The 6,776-nt window shown below is 32.1% G+C and overlaps 1 non-coding gene across 1 annotated transcript; it reads right to left on the bottom strand.

Annotated features, from left to right (window-relative positions):
* Positions 1 to 4,224: 4,224 nt before the first annotated feature.
* LOC139887418 (small nucleolar RNA R71) lies at positions 4,225 to 4,331 on the bottom strand. Its single transcript, XR_011773251.1, has one exon. It is a non-coding gene; the product is annotated as a small nucleolar RNA R71 (small nucleolar RNA).
* Between the last annotated feature and the right edge of the window lie 2,445 nt (positions 4,332 to 6,776).

The following is a 6,776-nucleotide window of genomic DNA, read 5'->3' as shown; positions in this document are numbered from 1 at the left end:
CATGGGCTGCTAAGAGCTGATCATTGGAGTGTATATACCAATAGTACATACATCTAAAAGCTGTGTATTGTACGAGTACGAATACGGGTGCATACGAGTAGAATTATTGATGAAACTGAACGAGGATGTATGATAATGCTAAAAACTAACATATATTTCATAGCATTATTCCTCAAGAAAGACAAGCTTTTAGTTGCAATTGTTCTATTTACAAGTGATATTCGTTTAAATAATAAAAGGTGAAGACAAAAGACAGATTCGACGAATTGAAGACGCAAACGACCAAAAAGCTCTAAAGTACAAAAGACAATCAAAGAGGTTCCAATTATTGATAAAAAACGTCTCGAAATTACAAGAGTACAAGATTCAAAATGCAAAGTACAAGATATTAAATTGTACGCAAGGACGTTCGAAAATCCGGAACCGGGACCAGAGTCAACTCTCAACGCTCGACGCAATGGACTAAAAATTACAAGTCAACTATGCACATAAATATAATATAATATTTAAATAATTCTTATAATTATTTATATATTATATAAATAAAATAAACCGTCGGCAAGAAAGACTCCAAAATGGAGTGAGCTGTATTTACAAACTCCGCGACTCGCGGAGTTTGAAGGCAAAAAGGGCCGCGAGTAGCGGAGCCCCAAATTCTGAAATTCCCTATAAAGCCAACCGAATTCTGATCATTTTTTTACTCATATATCCATCCATCTCTCTATCTATATCGTAATATTTATATTTATAATTTATATTTTAATTTTAATTATAATTATAATTATAATTCTAATAATAAGGGTATGTTAGCGAATGTTGTAAGGGTGTAAGTCGAAATTCTGTCCGTATAACGCTACGCTATTTTTAATCATTGTAAGTTATGTTCAACCTTTTTAATTTAATGTCTCGTAGCTAAGTTATTATTATGCTTATTTAATCCGAAGTAATCATGATGTTGGGCTAATTACTAAAATTGGGTAATTGGGCTTTGTACCATAATTGGGGTTTGGACAAAAGAATGACACTTGTGGAAATTAGACTATGAGCTATTAATGGGCTTTATATTTGTTTAACTAAATGATAGTTTGTTAATGTTAATATAAAGATTTACAATTGGGCGTCCCTATAAATTACCATATACACTCGATCGAACACGATGGGCGGGGTATTTATATGTACGAACAATCGTTCATTTAACCGGACACGGGAATGGATTAATAGCCACTAGAATAATTAAAACAGGGGTGAAATTATGTACAAGGACACTTGGTATAATTGATAACAAAATATTAAAACCTTGGGTTACACTCAGTCGACATCCTGGTGTAATTATTAAACAAAGTATTAAAATCTTGTTACAGTTTAAGTCCCCAATTAGTTGAAATATTTAACTTCGGGTATAAGGATAATTTGACGAGGACACTCGCACTTTATATTTATGACTGATGGACTGTTATGGACAAAAACCAGACGGACATATTAAATAATCCAGGACAAAGGACAGTTAACCCATGTGCATAAAACTAAAATCAACACGTCAAACATCATGATTACGGAAGTTTAAATAAGCATAATTCTTTTATTTCATATTTAATTTCCTTTATTTTATATTTAATTGCACTTCTAATTATCGCATTTTTATTGTTATTGTATTTAATTGCACTTTTAATTATCGTACTTTTTAATTATCGCAAGTTTATTTTATCGCATTTTTATTAATCGCAATTTCATTATCGTTATTTACTTTACGCTTTAAATTAAGTCTTGTATTTATTTATTATTTTACATTTGGTTTTAACTGCGACTAAAGTTTTAAAATCGACAAACCGGTCATTAAACGGTAAAAACCCCCCTTTATAATAATAATATTACTTATATATATATTTGTATTTTTATAAAAGTAAACTAATATAGCGTTAAGCTTTGTTTAAAGATTTTCCCTGTGGAACGAACCGGACTTACTAAAAACTACACTACTGTACGATTAGGTACACTGCCTATAAGTGTTGTAGCAAAGTTTAAGTATATCCATTCTATAAATAAATAAATATCTTGTGTAAAATTGTATCGTATTTAATAGTATTTTCTTGTAAAATTTAATAGTATTTCGTACACCCCGCTGCACACATCAAGTTATTTTTGGCGCCGCTGCCGGGGAACAATCTAGCTTAAAAGCCGGAAGCGCAACGCTAATATAAAAAAAAAAAGATTTTTAGTTTACTTTTATTAAAATTCGTTTTTTTAAAAATACGTTTTTAATTATTCAAAAATATAAAAAGAAAAACAAAAATATAAGTATTTTTAAGATTTTGTTAAATATTTAAGTTTTATAAAGTTTCTTTATTTTTATTTTATAAAAATATAAGTTTTATTTAAATATTTTGTTTTTATTTAAAACTTAAAATCAAAAACCGAAAAAAAAAAGTCAAATTTCAAAACTGTACCAAAGTTGAATTTCGGAACCCCGCGACTCGCGGAGTTTGCTGCTTGGAATACCGCGACTCACGGAGACACTCTAACACACGTGACAGAACCCTAATTTCACATTAATTAAGGATTTTATTATTATTATTATTATTAAACCCTAATTAGTTTAATTATTATAATTAGTTTAAGTTTTTTAAATTAAATTGTATTTTAAATTTTAATTAGTTTTATTATATATAAAATTAATAGTTTTAATAAATAAATAATATAAAAATAATATTTTTATAAAAATTGTACTTTTTACAACTTTTTGTATATTTTTATATTTTGTCCCTTTTTAATCGTTTTAGCGTAATATTTGTATTTTTAGCTCATATTTAGTTTTAAACTTAGTTTTTTCCATAGTTATTTTTACTTCTAGATTTTTAGGCTTTGCCGTAAAATCCCTTAAGTGTTTTTCTTTAGACTAAGATTTAGGTACTTTAGAATTTTGCGACGCCTTTTTAAGTTTTAGTTTCTTTTTAAGTTATTTCCATTTGGGATATAGTTTTTCCTGTAAGCTTTAATATTTTTAGACACCTTTTACCTATGTATCAATTATCATTCCAATTAGTAATCTCAATTTGCGATTATAATTTTAAGTTAGTTATAGTAATAAGGTTAGGTTAGTCAAGTGTTTTTACGTTTTATAAGTTTCTTTTATTTTTCCGTCGCCTTTTATCTTTCTTTCTTATTTTTCTTTTTCGATCTTTTTCAGACGAACTCTTTTTCTTTCTTATTTCTCGCTATTCTAGTTTTTAGGACATAGATTTTTATTCTACTTCTTATCTAAATTTCTTAAAATTATGAAAATTTATTTTAAGTGGTTAAATTGATAGACATCAAAATTTTCTGGTTCGTAGTAATAGTTGAATTTGTACGTGGACCGGGTTATTGGAGCCAAACAGTCCTCAATTATATTGAGACCAAACGAATCCTGCCCCTCTGCTGCATCTTTTGGCTATTCGAAACGTGGGCAAAATCAGAAAAGTCTATTGATTGGATAACTTATTATAATTTTTCTTTCCTTTTAAAAACTAATAGGATATTCAGTGAATGCACCGAGCAAGTCGTTCACCACCTTTTGTACGTTCACCACCTGTAACTAGATCAAGACATTTAGCAAATATTACTGCCGTTGATTTTTCTTTAGAATCGTCATCCAGTCGACCAAGTACTCCAGTTCAAATTTCCGATAATCCATTTTTTGAACCCGACCTCACAATTGAGAATCCGGAGAATATTCAGGAACGATTCATAGATCCTGAACCACTAAATTTTCCTCCAGAACCACCAATCATTCAAACAGAGATTGTTGAGGAACGAACCATTAAATCAGAATCCTCTAGTGATTCCGATTCAACAAATTCAATTATGGAGAATCTGGAACCTTTAAGTATGGAAGACCGAATGAGAGCTAAACGCACTGGCCAAGGTCACGCAATTACTCATCCAGACATTAATGCGCCAGATTATGAAATCAAAGGACAAATTCTACACATGGTGACTAATCAATGCCAATTTAGTGGTGCGCCAAAGGAAGATCCAAATGAACATTTACGTACCTTTAATAGGATCTGCACACTATTTAAAATCTGAGAAGTGGAGGATGAACAGATATATCTCATGTTATTTCCCTGGACTTTAAAGGGAGAAGCCAAAGATTGGTTGGAATCGTTACCTAAAGGGGCGATTGATACATGGGACGTTTTAGTTGAAAAATTTCTTAAACAATTCTTTCCTGCATCTAAAGCCGTAAGACTTCAAGCAGAAATTGTTACTTTTACACAGAAGCCAAATGAAACTCTATATGAGGCGTGGACAAGATTTGGAAAGTTATTAAGAGGATGTCCGCAACATGGTTTAGATACCTGTCAAATAGTACAAATATTCTACCAAGGATGCGACATCACTACAAGGAAAGACATAGATATAGCAGCTGGTGGTTCTATTATGAAGAAAACCGAAACTGATGCTTACAAAATTATTGATAACACTGCTTCCCACTCACATGAGTGGCACCAAGAAAAAGATATCGTTAGATCATCTAAAGCAACTAGAGCCGATTCTAGCCATGACTTAGATTCCATTTCCGCAAAGATAGATGCTGTGGAGAGACGAATGGAAAAGATGACTAAAGATATTCACTCAATACGAATTAGTTGTGAGCAGTGTGGAGGACCACATTTGACAAAAGATTGTCTCAGTATTGAATTAACAATGGAACAAAGAGAGAATATTTCATACATAAACCAAAGGCCTGGAAATAATTATCAGAATAATTATCAACCGCCAAGACCGATTTACAATCAAAACCAGAATTATAACCGGAATATTCCATACAACAACCAACAAGGTCCTAGCAATCAACAAGTATCCAATAATAATTACAATCAGCAAAGACCTAATTTTCAAAACAAACCACCACAACAAACCGATGATAAAAAGCTGAATTTAGAAGATATGATGACGAAGCTAGTTGAAACTCAAACGCAGTTTTTCACATCTCAAAAACAAACCAATAAACAAATGCTCAAGCATTTAGAAATCGACAAGCTTCTATTCAAAATCTGAAACAAGAAGTAAGTAACCTAGAAAGGTTAATAGGTGAAAGAAAACCGGGAAGTTTACCTAGTGATACAAATGCTAACCCCCGGAATGAAACAGCTAAAGCCATTACCACAAGAAGTGGTACAACACTTAAACCACCTGAAATACCTGTAACTTCTGATGAAGCTATTCCTACTCCACAAAAATCACAACCTGATCAAGATAAGGAAAAAGAACCGGTAGTTGAAAAGGTTAATGAAGATAACACAGTTAAGGCTAAACCTTATGTTAAACCATACCAACCACCACTTCCTTACCCGAGTAAAATGAAGAAAGAGAAACTTGAAGCCGAGCAATCCAAATTCTTGGATATGTTTAAACAGATAAATGTAAATCTTCCTTTCATTGATGTGATTTCAGGAATGCCTAGATATGCTAAATTCTTGAAAGATCTAATCTCAAATAGAAAGAAAATGGAAGAACTCTCGGCTGTTACTATGAATGCTAATTGTTCAGCAGTGCTGTTGAATAAGATACCAGAAAAACTATCTGATCTAGGAAGTTTCACAATTCCATGTTTTATGGGTAGTCTTAGTTCAATAGAAGCATTGGCAGACTTAGGTGCTAGTATAAATCTAATGCCATATTCACTATACGCTAAACTAGACCTTGGAGAATTGAAACCAACCAGAATAAGCATACAACTAGCCGATAGATCAATAAAATATCCTAGAGGGATAATGGAGAACATGCTAGTTAAAGTTGGTACTTTAGTATTTCCAGTAGATTTTGTTGTTCTGGACATGGAAGAAGATTCTCAAGTTCCTCTCATATTAGGAAGACCATTCTTAAATACGGCTAAAGCAATGATAGACGTGTTCGGTAAGAAATTGACCCTAAGTATAGAGGATGAGAGTGTTACCTTTTCAGTTGATAGAGCAATGCAACAACCACAATCTGCAGATGATACATGTTATTATATTCAAACTATAGATGCACATGCAGAATTGTTAGAAGAATTTCCAGAATTACAAGGAACAGGAGAATGTTCTTTAGGAGAAGGTAATGAACCAATTGATGAAGCTGAAATGTTAGCTACACTTATAGCTAATGTATATGAACCAACAACAGAAGAAATTCAAATGCTAAAAGAAGAAGACAGATATCGATATAAATCATCGATAGAAGAACCTCCGAAATTAGAATTAAAGCCACTTCCAAACCATTTGGAATACGCTTATTTACATGGTGAATCTGAATTACCTGTAATAATATCATCTCCTCTTACTGAAAATGAGAAATCACAACTCATTTCTGTGTTGAAAGCTCATAAACCAGCCATTGCATGAAAGATTCATGATATTAAAGGAATAAGTCCTTCGTATTGCACACATAAAATCCTTTTGGAAGAAGGTCATAAAACGTATGTGCAACGCCAACGAAGACTAAATCCTAATATGCAAGATGTAGTTAAGAAAGAGATTATTAAACTGCTAGATGCAGGTTTGATATATCCAATTTCTGATAGTCCATGGGTAAGCCCAGTTCAATGCGTACCTAAGAAGGGTGGCATGACTGTCATTACAAATGAGAAAAATGAGCTTATTCCTACTAGGACTGTAACAGGATGCGTGTATGTATTGATTATAGAAAATTAAATGACGCCACCAGAAAAGATCACTTTCCCTTACCTTTCATTGATCAAATGTTGGAAAGATTAGCCGGAAATAGTTACTATTGTTTCCTAGATGGATTTTCCG

This window comes from Rutidosis leptorrhynchoides, chromosome 1 (genome assembly GCF_046630445.1).
Source record: "Rutidosis leptorrhynchoides isolate AG116_Rl617_1_P2 chromosome 1, CSIRO_AGI_Rlap_v1, whole genome shotgun sequence".
Taxonomy (NCBI): Eukaryota; Viridiplantae; Streptophyta; class Magnoliopsida; order Asterales; family Asteraceae; genus Rutidosis; species Rutidosis leptorrhynchoides.
The sequence above is the reverse complement of the archived record's forward strand: the minus strand, read 5'-3'. Positions and strand labels throughout refer to the sequence as shown.